Source organism: Stenella coeruleoalba (genome assembly GCF_951394435.1).
Source record: "Stenella coeruleoalba genome assembly, chromosome: 20".
NCBI lineage: Eukaryota > Metazoa > Chordata > Mammalia > Artiodactyla > Delphinidae > Stenella > Stenella coeruleoalba.
In genome coordinates this window covers 40,725,629-40,742,111 of record NC_137166.1, presented here as the reverse complement: position 1 = coordinate 40,742,111, position 16,483 = coordinate 40,725,629, and the positions used below count along the sequence as shown (strand labels likewise).

The 16,483-nt window shown below is 43.2% G+C and overlaps 1 protein-coding gene across 4 annotated transcripts in view; it reads right to left on the bottom strand.

The window, feature by feature from the left end:
• The window catches only part of ZNF507 (zinc finger protein 507), a 47,747-nt gene extending 41,180 nt beyond the window's left edge, over positions 1–6,567 (bottom strand). For all 4 annotated transcript variants that reach the window (XM_079906494.1, XM_079906493.1, XM_079906496.1 and 1 more), the window contains exons 1-2: positions 6,430–6,567; positions 4,879–4,972 (exon numbers count right to left, since the gene is read on the bottom strand). The gene's annotated coding sequence lies outside the window, so the exon portion shown is untranslated. The remainder of the gene's footprint in view (positions 1–4,878; positions 4,973–6,429) is intronic.
• Positions 6,568–16,483: the final 9,916 nt, after the last annotated feature.

Below are 16,483 nucleotides of genomic sequence, written 5' to 3'. Positions count from 1 at the left end.
CACTCTATTTCCTGGCACTACTTTCATTTCAAACATTTCCTTTGGCTTAAAGTGAGATTAATTTGTTGATCTGGATCACATTTTTAAGTTTAGACTTTTTTCCAGCAACAAGTTTTGTTTTTCCACATTTTAGGTGCATTCTGGAATCTTACTCACAACATTCAATAAATGCCAGCTAAATTTCTAGTGGCACTAGCTACAGACCAAAGATCATACTGTTCTTAAACCTCAGTCACAGGCTCTGAATTCTCTTCAGGAGGCGAATCCTGGCTCCTCTTCCCTCAAACGGCTGAATCAACATATAGGGGCCCTTTAGCCACTGCCAAGATCATACCTAAACTCCTGCAAGACCTCACCAGTGCTCTGACCAGCTGCAGGCCCAGTTCTCCCACATCAACTGACAGCAGTTATGGATTTTCCTCTCTTATTTTCTTCTCTTTGTGGCACACTAACTTTTCTATACCCAGATCCATGTCATGCAAAAAGGTAAACATTTTACTCTCAGCTTCTTTAGTACTACTTCTTCCCTCTGTCCTGATACCCTGCTCTGTGCGATCAGCTTTTTTCTCTTCCACTAGTAGCTGCACTCCCAGCAGGGAATGCATTCCACAGCCATTACAACAATGACGGCTATGCCAGCTCCCCAAGGCCAGTGGCCCTTTAGCCACTGTCTCCCCTAAACAACCTGAGGGCATTACCTCAAAAGACTAGCTCCTTTATACCTTTCTCAAGTAGGAAGAACAGAAATGTTTTTAAATCTCTACACTCAACCTTAAGTTACTAAAGAAGGGACCAGTGGGGGAAACAATTTGTTTCTTTAGAAAAACCCTTTGTGACTTCATAAGTCACCTTACTGCCCGAGAATTCCACATTTTTAGGCCAAGGGAAGCTTTGGCTCTTCTTGTGATTACTGATTTCCCTCTAGGGTCATTCACTTAAGGCTTTATTTCTCTCAATTCAATTGTTAAATGCAAATTTCTTAAATATTTAATAGCTAATAGGAATCCCTGAACATTTAATTTCTTACATAAGATTTGGTGCACTACTATAGATGGAAGGTCTCCTTCCCATGAAATGTGACATCCACGTAGGCTGACTGATAATCTGGAGGTTAACCAGTGAATATTTGCTCAACAGACTTTGCACACCCACAGGGTTACAAAGGTGACTCATTATCCTTCTTCTATTTAATGACATAATAGGAGGGAGTCAGAGCAGTGCAAATTTGCTCCCCGTGGATATTTCAGTGTGTACCTTAAAAAGAAAGCAAAATGAAGAAGAGGAGTTCATCTTATCTCAAGAAAAAGACTAATACAAAAGAATCTGACAAAACATTCAGATTTTAAAGCTGTGTCTGCTCAGGCATTAAGAGCTAATGGAAATCTGCAGCAGATGCTCCAATTTTCCCTGAACATTTATGTAAGTATCTCATTTTAGAGGCTGCATACATTTGAGGATAAGTACGGAAATGGCACCTATAAAACAGATATGACAACATAAAATACATCAAGAAACACCTGAAAAAGCATTTGGGGTCCACATGGCAAAGTCGATGCACAAGTCTCATTAAAACAAAAGGCTTTGTTAAAAAAGGTTAGATAAACAGCTCATAATAAAGTATACACAGAGAGGAAGTTAAGTTGAATATTGGCCAACTCAAATTTTTCACCAAAATTTCACTTAGGCCACCAATGTGCGTGTACGTGTATGTGTGTGTGTGTTGAATACATATGGGATTACATGTTGTGAAGTAAAATTTGAATAATAAAAGAGATAAAAATAAGGAGTACAGATTCGATCCTAGTGGCTCAAGATTGCCGACAACCTGGATTATGATAATCTGCATACTATCCATGACCTCCAAGAAGAGATCAAGGTGAATGAAACCTAAAAAAAAAAAAAAAAAATTACCAAGGGGGAGTGGGGGCGAGTGAACAGGTTGAGGATATAAAATAAGAACAGCAAATTTTCTAGCTGGAATCATGAGCATCTAGGAGTTCATTATATTATTCTTTCTACTTGTGTAAATGTTTAAAATTTTTAAAAATAAAAAGTTAAAGGACTTCCCTTGTGGCACAGTGGTTAAGAATCTGCCTGCCAATGCAGGAGACATGGGTTTGATCCCTGGTCCGGGAAGATCCCACATGCTGCAGAGCAACTAAGCCCGTGTGCCACAGCTACTGAGCCTGTGCTCTAGAGCCCACGAGCCACAACTGCTGAGTCTGCATGCCACAACTACTGAAGCTCGTGTGCCTAGAGCCCATGCTCCACAAGAGAAGCCACCGCGATGAGAAGTCTGTGCACCGCAATGAAGAGTAGCCCCCGCTCGCTGCAACTAGAGAATGCCCCCGTGCATCAACGAAGAACCAACGCAGCCAAAAATAAACAAATAAATTTATTTATTTATTTATTAATTATTATTATTTTTTTTTGCGGTATGCGATCCTTTCACTGTTGTGGCCTCTCCCATTGCGGAGCACAGGCTCTGGATGCGCAGGCTCAGCGGCCATGGCTCACAGGCCCAGCCGCTCTGCGGCATGTGGGACCTTCCCGGACTAGGGCACGAACCCGTGTCCCCTGCATCGGCAGGCGGACTCTCAACCACTGCACCACCAGGGAAGCCCAAATAAATTTATTAAAAAAAACATTTTGTACAAGGCACCAAGCCAAGTACCAAGAAGAATTGAAAAATTTTTAAATTTATAATACTCACAGAGTTTAAAACTAAGTTAAATGGATAAGACTAACATATTTAGAAGTTAAAAAGAATTAACACCTTTAAAATAACCCAGCTGTACACAAGGTGAAATAGTCAGAAGGCAACATCCAATGACCAAATCCTAACAGAGACTGAAGAGCTCATTTTGGTCTAGGGAGGGAAGAAAAGGCTTTTTGAAGAGGTAAGATGCACACTGTATTCCAAAAGAAGAGCATGCTGGACGTCACCCGTTTGCCCCTCTGGGCTGTCTCCTCTTTTCCACTCTGCTGTCTATCCCAGGAGGGATTATATCATTAGGCTCCCAGGCCCTCTGGTTGAGTTATGCCAATGGGGAGCCATGACAGGAGATAAGAAGGCAGCAAAGGGAGATCAAGACATTCATTTCCCTGGTTTCCTCCCTCTAGGTCACCTTGAAGTGGCTGTGTTCCTCAACAAAAGGCCATTCTCTCCAGGCAGGCTATTCTACAGGACTCTCCCTTCTCCTGGTGCTGCTAGCTCCAGATGACAGAATTATCCCTGTGGTTTGCCTACACAAATCCTACACCTTTATAAGTATCTTTGTAAATACATCCTCTCTGAATTATCCTCATCTGAGAGTGCCACTTTGCTTTCTTGGAATTTGCTGACAAGAAAGCAGCTGTAACATCAGATTTTCAGAAGCGAGAATAAGCATGCTATCTAGGGATTAGTGAAAAGATCAGTACGGCTGAACAATAAGGTTTACTAGGATGAGGAAAGACTGCAGGCATCAGCAAAACACGGGTTTTCTTTAGACATAACATTCAACCAAATATATCACATTGTTATAAATAAATAAACAAAAACAACAACAACAAAAGTTGTATCCCAAGCCAGAAAAGTTATACAGCCTTCTCCACGGAGTCTCAAGTCCTCCCTAAACAACGGACTCCCATAGGCAAAAGCTTATAATTAATGTCTTTCCCAAAAATAGAGCCAAATTATTTCAGTTGTCTTTATTTCCTTACAATTTGCTATTTGGTTTATTTGTACATCTAATTAGTTCCTTTCAGTTATAGCAGTATGGTTATCATATGTAAAATCAAGTTGAACAATTCATGGGGGCTTGGGTAGAACTAGAGAAAGGCCGTAATTTTCTGTGAACGTACAAAGACAGTTCAGTATGTTATATAAAGAACCTTTTCTTTCAGACTAAGAATTTGTTCTTTCCAATTAGAAAAAAATTGTGTTATAGAAGTAACGGCCAATTCCTCGTTCTTCCGTATTATCGTAATTGTAAAATATAAAATGTTCATTTTGCTCCAGCCAAAAGGCGGCAGGGGACATAGCTCATGGGTCCCTCTCCTAGAGGAACCTCAGCTGTGTGACCTTAGGCAAGTCACTGTTTCTGAGCATTTTACATTCTACAGATGTAAAACAAGAGTTGTGCTGGATGAACTTTCATGTTCCTGTCCTATAAACTGTCTATAAAAAGTTACCTTGAAACTGCTTACACGTTATTTATAGATTTACCTTACTAACGTCAGCTGTAATTTACTTGAATTAAAATCTCCTTAGCTTAATTATTAATTGCCCACCAAGAAAAAACCAAGTGCAAATATCAAAGTATATGAATTTCATAGTATAAAATTTCTTAGCTGGCATCTAGCCTGAGAGAATATTTGAATTTCGCAGCTGCAATTAAGACACAAGGTCTAACTAATGTTAACCAATATTCAGATTTAACATTTACTGAGCACCTATAACGTGCCCAGCAATGTGCAGGAGACTACCAAAATAAGTAAGAGGGAACCCTTGCCCTTGAGGTGCTCACAGACCAGAGAGTCGTGCCAGTGTAGATTCTGTGTATTACTCATGAAATTCCTGGTAATACTGGCGTCTTTATTTGCAGATAAGGAATCTGAGGTTCACAGATGCAAAGTAATAGCTAGTTTAAGAACTGGAATCCAAGCCTATCTGATTCTAAATCCATCCTTTCTTAATACACCAATTTTCCTCTTAATTCTCAGTGTGAACAAAAAAATGTATAAAGTATAAATAATGAAAAGAGCAACAGCCTCTTACAGCTAGGCAGTATCAAACATGTATGTTTGAGCTTCATTAAGTCTTTGGGACAGGCTAGGTGGGTGTTACACAACTCTACAAATAAGTAAACACTCAGTGCAGTTTAAGTGACTTACCCAAGGTTACATGGCTGTTAAGTGGCAGAGCCTGTGTCTTTCAAATCAATTCCCGAAATTAATACAGTCCCCTGGATCGATCTTCAAAATCCAGCTGTGGCCAAGAACGAAAGTACATAGTATCAAACATTTCTCTTTCTTGGTGAAACAAAGTAATGATTTTTTTTCTGGCAGTGAAAAATTGCCCAATATTGCATGTCAAAAAGAAATTCAGAGGAATGTCCACGCAACCCATTACGTGACGCAAATTTACATAATTTACCTAACAAGCAGATTTCAGGATTTTGCACCAGTTAGAAAAAATAGCTCTGGAAACTTCTCCAATAATTGTGCGTTTTATGTTTTAGCTCAGAATTTATCTAATTAACTCAAAATACTATTGGTTTTTCTGATAACACTTTCTAATAAATAAGAAACAATAAATTGTATATTGCCATTTTAATCTTAACCAGAACTACAATCTAAAGGGTGACTGCAAACTTCCAGCAATTCTACAACTGAACGGCATCATGAAAGATAAAACACAGTGGACTGACCTATGTATCTTCTAAGGCACTTTCCTGCCCTGGTCCTACATTTCTTTCCTACTGTTTCTTATACTACCTAGAATGAATCTAAAAGATCAAAGAATGGTATTCATTTCACCTAGAATGCAACTTTATCGATTATGGTTAAGTAAATAGTTTACTGCCAGGGCAGAAAGCACGTATTTGGCTTTCCCCTGAAATTAATTTTAAACGAGTTAGTGAAGTAAAGAAATGAAGGGCCAGGCTTTCTCTTTTAATCAGTAATGCAACCCATACACTGAATCAGAGCAGAGTACTGAAGAAAGTACAAACTCAAAGAACAAATTCAATTACTGATAAATCCAGTAATTGCCGGATAGGAGAGATGCAGACTGGCAGCAAATTACAGCCCACTGCAGTACTAAAAAGATCGCCTACGGGGTGGGATGGTGGCCTCTGCCTAATTAATCATCCAGGCCTTCCACACACAAACCATTCACTACGGATGCCCCCAGGTCTTACACGGTGGGAGCTTTTCCCAGTGATCTCCGTGATCTCTGGGGAGACCACTTCAGGGAGGAGGTTCGAAATAGGTGCAGAACACCAGAACGGCGTCTGTGTACTAGCTTTTCCTACACCAAGCAGTGGCTTGGGAGATGCGGGTTGAGAAAAGTAATCAACAGACGCGGTGAGGACACCGTCGTTCGCTCCATCCCAAAAGGCCTAAGCTGTTGCACACGTGCAAAGGGGAGGGAAGCGACACCCGGCGGGCCTGCCTGCGGGCCAGGCTGGTGAGAGTACGCGGGCAGCGGCAGGTTCCCCCCCAACCCCCAAGGTGCAGGGCAAGCCCGGGGTCTCCACAGGCCTTGCTGTGCGCGGCACAGAGGACTGAAAAGGGACAAGGAACCTGGGGCATGTGGCCAGCATCGGGCGGGTGTCTGCCGGCTGAGGAGGAAGCCGGCGCCGGTAGAGGCCTGAGGGGAGGACGCACATGGCCGGCGGCGGCGCTAACAGCGGGCGGAGGGGCGGCCCCGGGGCGCGGTACCTGCGGTCGGGCGGCGGCTGCTGCTTCCGCGAGCCTCCTTTGGCCGGCCAGGAGCCCGGCCGTGCCCTCACCCTCGTCCTCGCCCACCTCTCTCCCTGCTCTTTTCCCTCTTTCCCCCCGCTTTTCCCTCCTCATCCGGAGCTCCAAAATGGCGGCGCTTGGGACGGATCACGTGAGCCGCGGGCAGGTCAGGTGACCCGAGTGGCGGGCGGAGGGGGCGGGGCGATGCTCAGGCCCCGCCCATGGGCATCCCGGGACGCCGGCTGGGCGGGCGCAAAGAGGATACCCTTCCAGCTCACTGCAATCCCTGGCTCCTGGGTGAGCTTAAGGCGCGGGTTGTCGGGCTCCCACGGCCCAAGCGTGGCCTCCTGAGTGGTCGTTGGGTCTAGAAGTCAGTGAGTGCTCACTTTGGAGTCTCCCCACGTCGCCCAAACCTGCTGTGGGCTAGGTTTCCTTTCCCTCATTGGCTCTCAGCAGTGGGCGTTGACATTCTTTACAGCCCTATGCTTCTGAATTTGTTACAGCTTTTGGTTGGGCTATACTTTTTTGTGGGGTTCTTGGCTAAAATGTAGAGGTGCTACCTAGGTTCATGGCTGGACTTCAAGTGTGCCTGGTGAGGGGCAGAGCTGGCCCTGGGAAATCTGTTTGCTGGAGAGATTGAGGATTTTGAGGGAAAGAACTCATCCTGAGAGTTGTAGGACCAGATTTGATAGCTTGCTTCACCTGGTAGCACAAGCTCAGTCTCTGAGGGCACCATGGTGTTGGTCATTTGGATCTGTTTTATGACATACATGCCAGCTTTATAAGCAGTCCTGTTTCCATCCCACTGCTGACAGAGTAAAATGCAATGTTAGTTAAGCATTCCACCCAACTTCAGGAATGCTGGACAGGTTTGGTGTATTGAGAACTACACAGCAGGGTGCTTGGATCCGGACTGAGCATGTGGGCCGTGAACAGTAGGAAGGGAGTAAAACTGAAGATTCCAGTCATAGTAATGGACTTGTTCATTGAGATACGGGCATACCTGGGAGAGATTGTGGATTAGGTTCTCGACCACTGCCATAAAGCGAGTCACATGAATTTGACATCAATTGGTTACCCAGTGCATATAAAAGTTTTGTTTACACCCTACTGTAATTAAGTGTGTAATACCATTATGTCTAAAAAACAGCATACATGCCTTAATCAAAAAATACTTCATTGCTAAAATATGCTAACCATCATCTGAGCCTTCACATTCATAATCTTTTTGCAATAATAGCATCAAAGGTCATAGGTCACTATAACAAACATAATAATAATGAAAAGGTTTGAAATATTTTGAGAACTACCAAAATGGGATGCAGAGACATGAAATGAGCAAATGCTGTTGAAAAAAATGGCACTGATAGACTGGCTTGATGCAGGGTTGTCACAAACCTTCAATTTGCAAAAAATGCAATATCTGCAAAGTTCATTAAAAAGAAAAAATGAAGCACAATAAAACGAGTTATGTCTGTATCTCTTGGGGACTTCCAGGTGTACTTAGAGACCTTTGCAGCAGGCTGGACTCTCAATTATCAAGTGGGAGAAAGATCCAACAAAACCTTGTCATTGTTCAGAGAGGTCAGTAATTCCTGAGATACAGTAAATATCTCAGGATACAAATTCACCTGAAGTTGGGGGGTTGAGAAACCAGCAAATTTAGAATTCTGCTATTCCACAGAATTATTTGCCAATTGGACCAAATAGCTAAGAAGAAGGAAAAATAAAGTGTTGAATAATTTTTTTCAATAAAAAAGACTGAGCAGGAGACTAGCATGGAAGGGTGGAAGGAAAAAAGTTGAGGAAAACCAGAAGTACATAAAAGGAAGAATGTGAGAACAAACAATTAATGTGCAAATTTCTTTTTTCTTCTTGAGCTACTGACACAAACAATCCTTGTTTAAAGCAACCTGAAGAGAGGCTTTTCTTTAGTACTGTCTTAACTGTAATGTCCATGTATATGAAAGTTGACAGAACAGGAATCAGAGAATTATTTTACCAGAGCACAGTGCAAAAACAAAGTGGAGAAACTATAATCTAGGGAAAATAAGGGAATTCTAAAACAAGTGAGAGGTTAAGTATATCTCTGTTTGAACTTCCTGTGGTTGTCTTTTCTAATATTCACCAGCTATTTTGCAATGTACCTCTTCCAGCACAAGGTTAGACAGAACTTCTTGGCCCTCTTCCTGGCTCAGAGGTGTGGCCTCTGACTGGTGTTGGCTAATGAATTGTGTGAAGAAGTGAGGGGTGCCACTTCCATCCTGGAACGGTTATTTGCCAGGGCAGTGCCCTCCAGAGTGCCCTTTCCCTGCTGGCTTGATAACCAGCAGTGTTTGAAATGGTGGCCACCCTGTCAGCCCACATTATAGAGTGGTGGTGATGAGCTGAGCCCCTAGTTGACCCACAATGAATATATATAAACCTCACTGAGGTTTTGGAGCTGTTTGTTACTCACCACGACATAACCACTGCTGACTGACACTCCTCTTCCCTACACTGAAGTAACTGGAAGAGACAGAATCAATAAGAAGAAACCATTACAGGCAGATAGGAATGTTAATAAAAGAATTAAGACCTTCATTCCTGAAGACAGAGAAGGTATAAGACACAGAATCCAATACAAAAACCTGAAGACAGACAAGGTATAAGACACAGAATCCAATAGAAAAACCTAGGCAACTTCAAAAAGCCAGTGGAGCAAAACTTCAGTATTTCTCTTTCCTACACAGAAGGTCTCCAGAAAATTGCAGTAAACATTTTTAGGTCAGGGGAATACAAAGACGTTCAGGTATAGTTCCACTGAACTTGTGGATATCTCACCGAATCTCTTTCAAGCACCTTCCACTTGCCACAGAATGTCATTTGTCATGATTTAATTAACCAATCATATTAAGATTTAGCATTATAGATAGGAAACTTGCTTACTCAGTTATCTAGTACCTACTCAGTGGGATCAGATTTTGTCTCCAGATGAGAGATGACCCAGATAACTGAATGCTTATCTCCACACATCTCATTATTCTATTTTGGGATCAGTAATTAGCTGATGAGCTTAAAGGTTTCACTTCTACAAGTGTCAAGGGTCTGTATCTTCTAAAGTGACCAGGTTGCCTGATAATACATGGTGTGTGCTTGACAACTTAAACCATAACACTGTTTAAATTTGGGGAACATTCAGTACAGTGCAGTGAATAAGTTGCCAAGGCAATGACTGGTTATAAACTGAATGAGACATTAACCAGTTGAAACTTGTGGAGAAGACCAACTTGTTCCCGGACATGATACTCATGAAGGACACCTCGTCTTTGGTGTAATAGGATTAGGTTAGATTTCTTTTGAAGGGATTAATCATGTAGGTTTTTGGCACAGCACAGAGAATTGGAGGAGACATGTTAGCCTGCATTTCTTTTAGTTGTAATTTTTATCGTGACCTTTAAAAAATATTCTTTGGATATACTGCCTCAAAAAAGGAAAGATTAATACACCCACAGACATAGAAAACAAATTTATAGTTCCCAAAGAAGAAGGGGGGAGGGGAGAGATAAATCAGGAGGATGGGATTAACATATACTCACTACTATATATAAAGTAGATAACCATCAAGGACCTACTGTATAGCACAGCAAACTATACTCAATATTTTGTAATAACTTATAAGGGAAAAGAATCTGAAAAAGAATATATGTATGTATATATGTATAACTGAATCACTGTGCTGTACACCTGAGACTAACATGACGTTGTAAATCAACTATACTTCAATTAAAAAAAAACACAAGAAAGGAAAGATTGTGGAAGGGTCAGAGAAGGCAGGGGACTAAAAGGGGAAAAGAAAAGGATGTGGTGGTGTGAGTGGAGAAGATAAACACAAAAATTTTTCCTGACTTTCTATTTAGCTCCTGTGGGACTGTGGGCAGGTAGGCTGCATCTTTCTGACGTTTTCATCCTGCCTGTAAGACAAGAAGTTCAATTTATCCTCTTTTTTTAGCTTCAAATGTCTGGTACATGGAAGTACAGAGTTTAATTATAGGAGTCCTCTGGGTTCAAAAGGGGACTTCATCATTAAGAATAATGGCAAGGCTTGATTTTATTAATGAATGAAAAGATTGCTTGATGTAAGTTAGAAGGAATGTAAGATTAAAAGACATGATATATTATTATATATACTGCTGTCAGTAATAAATTAATATTAGCGCTAGGTTCCTTACACTTTGCATCTGAATGTACACCTAGAAATACTTCATAATTATAGTTCAGGTCTCAAGAATCATCATAAATTATCCATTTGTCATTCATTCTCTGCTAAAAGCCACAGACCTACATCATTTCAGCAGCACATTGACATCTAAAATCTCTGGTACTACGAGGCACACATATTAATTTGTTTCTTATTGAGGGCCAGAATAAACTGGAAGGATACACAACTGATAGTGACCAGGAAGAATTGGAGAAAGAGCAGGGGGCGTCTATTCTCAGAGTTGAGGTTTGCTTAACTTTCAGCTCAGCTGTTTTGGGTCTGAGCTGCTAATTGGTTTAGGAGAGGCCCTCGAGGAGCTCAGACTGTCAGAGGACCTAAAGCAGCCCTGCAGTCCTGGCGGTGATGGAATTCTGTAGAGTTCCCTTGGTCCCTGGAGTCTGTCTTATACCAGCACCTGGGAGTAAGGACAAGAATCAATGGTGGTGACATCTAGTGGCCTACCTGGGATGTGCAGTCAAGCCACAGAACACTCCAGTGGGAAGCAGGACATTTGCCTTCTCCAGCTAACTCAGGCCTGACCCCCGGGTCCCTGAATCAGTCTAAGAGTTTGCTTTCTGGCAGAGCTGTCCTGAATTCATGTTGATTTATGGTTGGGGTCCAGGAAAGGCACCAGCAGGCTGGGTGTGGAGGTGGAGTGGGGCTGCCCGTGAGGGTGTCAGCAGGCTCCCTTCAGTCTGGTCTGCATGTGCCACAGACTCAGGGCTGGGCAGAGCTGCACGGGGGAGCGGGGAGCTGGTCTCCGCCAGACTGTCTCTCTGCTTCAACGCAGACTGGTTATTGGAGCGCTCAAGCAATTTTCAGTCGTCTTTGTCAATAAAGTCAGTCTCTTTTCTACTAGGGCAATGAAAATGAGATTTTGAGGCCGCCAGAGGGCTGTCTCCTTGGGCCACTTTATCTGCCCAGGAGCCTCAGCTGAGTTGGGTGTCAGCTATTTGCTATGTCCAAAATCCTGTTGACAGGTAATACCACCTGCTTCTGAACAAGACAGTGTGATTCTAATAGGGTACCGTTAAATTCTTCTCACAGAAACGGTTTCCTTAACGCAGTGACCTTTATTGATGAGAGGGGCAGAGGAAGAAAATGAAAAGAAGGAGGAGAAGATGAAGAAAAACACTAAGAGGAAAAGTAACTGCTAATCAAACCAAGAGGGCCTGGCTAAAGGGTAATCCTGTGACCTCCAAATGTGTCGTTTGTTATTTTGACAGCTCCTCTTGAGGTGATAGACTAGGAGAAGCTGCTAGCATCATCATCAGCCGGCTGGGAGTTCCACCTCTTGCTTCCTTAAGACATCAGTAAATGGATAACCACAGACAGTAAGTAGACTACCTTCTAAGGTCCTCCAGTCTGAGCTCTTCATATACTATGGAAGACCAGGCATGAGGAACATTGTTTGATCTTCTGGGGTGTTTCTTTCATTGAGAAAGAGACATGAGTGAGAAAGGGAAGGGAAAATGCATATGACACCCAGAGACGGTCTGTACTGTAATTGTCATGCCTTTTCTGGTCATGAGGCCGAAACTAGTCTTCACTGGCTCCAGCAAGACATAAGATTGGGAGGATCCAGCTGAGGTCTGTTGTGAGATGGAAGTGGTATATCCAGAATCAGGCATGCGTGGGGCTGCTGCAGGGCACATGTGAGCTTCATGAGCAGGTGGCCAGGATCCCATGTCTTCTACCCCTCTTACACTAGCGCCTCTCCCTCAGCGCACACCTCTGGGCCCCATGGAGGGAGAACCCTGTGCCCAGCTGATGGGAGGGGAGAAGCCTGAGCTAAGGTCTTGAATAAATCAGCTTGGTATGTGGAAGAATATGGACCAACATGAACGGAAGTGTGCGGTGAGAGTGAACACAAGGCATTTGTCTGGATTGTGAAGATACTTCTGCCTGGCATGGAGGGCTTGGAGTGGGGAGTAGGGAGAGCTTTGCCCTGAAAGGCACACTAGGTCTGAGGCTGGCCGAGCAGAGACAGGCAGCAGGCATCTACTGGGGGCCCTAGTGGTGTAGGGCCCTGTGTTAGGGGCTCTGCTTATCTTGTTTCACACATCTTTGTGGACTCGGCTCTGCAGTCATTAATTATGTGTGTAATCCCTGCCTCAGCAACTGTCTACCCTGGCAGAGAATGAGCTCCAAGAGCCCAGGGAGCTTGGCAGTTTTGTGCATCAATATTCCCCCTGGCCTAGAATAGGGCCCCGAATGCAGTTACACTCAGTAAACACTCGTTGACTGAATGAAGAAGTGATTTCATTCAGCAGACATGCTCCCAGATCTGGGCTTTATTTGAGGAGCTACTTGAAAGCCATTTTGGGGAATCGCAGCAATTTGATTGAGAGCTGGGGCTTGGGAGAGAGAATAAAGACGGTGTCCGGTTAGGGACCTGGGAGTTGACTTCAGAGAGGCTCTAAGAATCCAGGCTGTGGACTGGGTCTCACCCTGAGCTTCAAAACCTATTAGCACTCACTGGCTGTGTGATCTGGGGCAAGGTACTTAACCTCTCTGTACCTCTGCTACTTCATCTGTAAAATGGGGATAGTGATACCTATCTTGCAGGGCTACTGAAAAATTTAAAGGACATAATGTATAGGAAGCACTGATATGCCCGTTCGATAAACAACAAGTATTATTATTGCAAAGTTTCAGACTGGAATGGTATGAAATGGAAGGAAGAGATGGAGGTGAGACTGTGATCGGAGAACAAGTAGCATTTGAGGCTAATTGGAACTAGGGTGTGCAGTGGAGAGCCAGTGAGCACCTCTGTTATTTCAGTGTGCCCTGGGTGGGAAGGACAGACAGCTCTGGGCTCCAACACCGATGGCAGAGGCAAGCACAGAAGTCAGAGGACACACGGAAAAGAAGAGGCCAGGATCACCCAGCTACGCTACAATCAGCTCATCAGTCGTGGAATTTGATGTGAGCCCAGTTAGTCACGTTACATATGACTATGTGCGTTTCCAGCCTATTTTTCCTAAACGTGGATTTTTTTGGCATCAGAATGCGTGCTAACACCCTAAGATTTAGTTACATTTTGGTTAAGAAGTCCAGAAGACTTTGGACTTGGCTTTGAAAAATTGAAAGTGAATTGAATTTGCATTATTTAAGTGGTTTATTCAGATTAACACTGCTATCTCTTCAGATTTAGAATTTCAAAGACTCAAGATTTGATATTTTAGCAGCAACAATGACATCTAGGGGTTGGTTTGTACAGGTTTAATCTTAGATATATGTCCTCTACGTTTTGAAAAATAGGGGTGCTAACACATTGATTCCACTTAAAATGTCTGGACCATGTGAACTTGGTCGGTGGCCAGGGCAACACTGATGGATCAAAGTAAGGAAAAAGCTGGAAGTAACTTCTGCTGTCATCTAAGAAAGCGACTTTCCTTCTAAAATTGCAGCACTTCTCAGTTTGCTGAATATACTCGTTTCCCCCCTGACTTTTTAACCAGCGATATGGCATCCTTCTCAGCTCTCCTGTTTGAGCCTCAACCACTCTTCCTATGGGTGACAGAACTGTCTTCCCTGCATGGAGAAGGGCTGGGACCAAGGTTCTAGCTCCTTCCAGGTTTTTCCATTCTTTGATGAGCCAGTGGAGGGAGTCTGACTGTTCACCTCTTCTCTACCCCATGATTTTACCAGGTTCTTTTAAATGGACCATTCTCTTGACTTTGCGGCTTTGACTGTCAGACTCGGAGGGAGCTTTTGGTCTGTTGTCAGATAGTCAACTAACAGTGGTGACTGAGCATCTTCTGGGTACAGTCTTATCTCTGTGCATGTGCGCATTGCGTGTGTGTGTGTGCGTGTGTGTGTGTGTGTGTGTGTGTGTGTGTGTGTGTGTGTGTGTCCCATGGGGTTCAGGTGGGATTGATAGGGGCCCCAAAGGCAATACACCTGGGTTAAGTCCATGAAAAACAGTTTATTTAGAGGACACCAAACATACATGTTAATAGGAAATAAATTATACATGAAAACATCTATGAACATACTGAAAAAATTCACAAATATTCAGATTATGTTTAAGGTTCCTCACAGCATGAAAATTCTCTGATTTTTGTGCAGATTAAAATTAGTACTCTGTTATACTGATGCATAATGATGTCGGTAGCAGCACAAGAATTATAGAATTTTTTTTTTTTATGTTCTAGTGAGAGCAATGCAAAATAGGACTCATCTCCATTGGTGAGTATGAGTTGACCCTCAGCGTTATCAAGCTGTGAGGCTCGTTTCTGGTTTGCAGAACTGTACAGAATGAGCTGAGTGTTGGGAGACCTGGCCCAAGCGTACCACTCTGGGAATGCACACCCTGATCGTTTAACTTTTCGATTATCTTAAGATGGGCCTGGAAATCCTTTTGTTCCAACCCTTGCTGTTGACCTTTCCTTTTCTCCCTTTGTCCAGTTTTCTGCCATAGCAAGCTGAGTGTACAGAACTGATGCATCACCAGGCTGTCAGTTTCACCTTCCAAATAATCCTCAAATCTTTCCCTTTCTGGTGGTGCTTAAAAATCTCCAACGCTTCTAATAAAGATCCAGACCTTCACCCAGCCTTCGATGTCTGGCCTGATGTCCCTGGCCACTGCCCCAGCATCGACCCCATCACAACCGCCCACCTTTAGGTGTGTTTTTTTTTGTTTCCCAGCTGCACCGAGCCTGGGGTTCTCCTACCTCTTCCCACTCCTCTCCACGTGATTATCTCTTACTCTTCCTTAGGTCTCAGCAAAGTACTGTCTTCTCAGGGAGTCCTTCCCTGACTTTCACGACCAGGTTAAATCCCTTTACGCTTTCTTAGAGCCTTGTGCCCTTTGGTCACAGCTCTTGCCATCGCTGTAGTTTATCTGTATGGTTATTGCATCCATGTCAACCGCCCTTCATAAACGGCGGATATTGTGATGTCAGCCAACATGTTGTGTTAGTGTAGTGCCTGGCACTAGTAGATGCTGATGAAGAAACAAACATTGAATGAATGAATGAATGAATGATAAATATGGTGGAGTTTGTCTTGAGTGACTGAGGTTCTTGTAGTGCTTCAGATTCATCAGTCCAATATCAAATCACTCTGATTTAGTCCATCCGGGCTATTATCACAACAAACCATAGACTGGGGACTTATAAACAATAGAGATTGATTTCTCACAGTTCTAGACGCTGGGAGGTCAAAGATCAAGGTGCCAGCAGATTCGGTATCTAGTGAGCACCCACTTCCTGGTTCATAGACAGCCATCTTCTTGGTGTGTCCTCACACTGCAGAAGGGTCGAGGGAGCTCTCTGGGGTCTCTTTTATAAGAGCACTAATTCCATTCACGAGGGTTCCACCCACATAATCTAAGTACCTCCCAAGAATCCCACCTCCAAATACCATCAAACTGGGGATAGGTTTCAGCATATGAATGTTGGGGGAACATTATATTCAGTCTATAGCACTCCATTTGGTTGTGCAAAATAGAGAACTAGATGATAGACAATATGGGTTAAATTTCTGTGAGTTCTAAGACCCACTGAGGAAAATTTGATTTAAATGAATACTTCACCTCATGGGGTCTCAGTGTTGAGTCTAGAAAATTCCAATTACTTGAGTAGCCTCAGTGATCAAAGGTCCTGCTGCTCATTAACACTGAGATGCTGTAGAATAAAGAGGCACCTGGTGTGGCCAGTTTTGCATTGATGAAGTTCATCTATGTTAGCTGAGAATTCTTGTGATCCAAACCCAGGCAGAGTCCAAGAATGGGAGTTGCATTCTCACAGCTCTAGGGAAGAACTATAATACATTCCACTCTCTCTT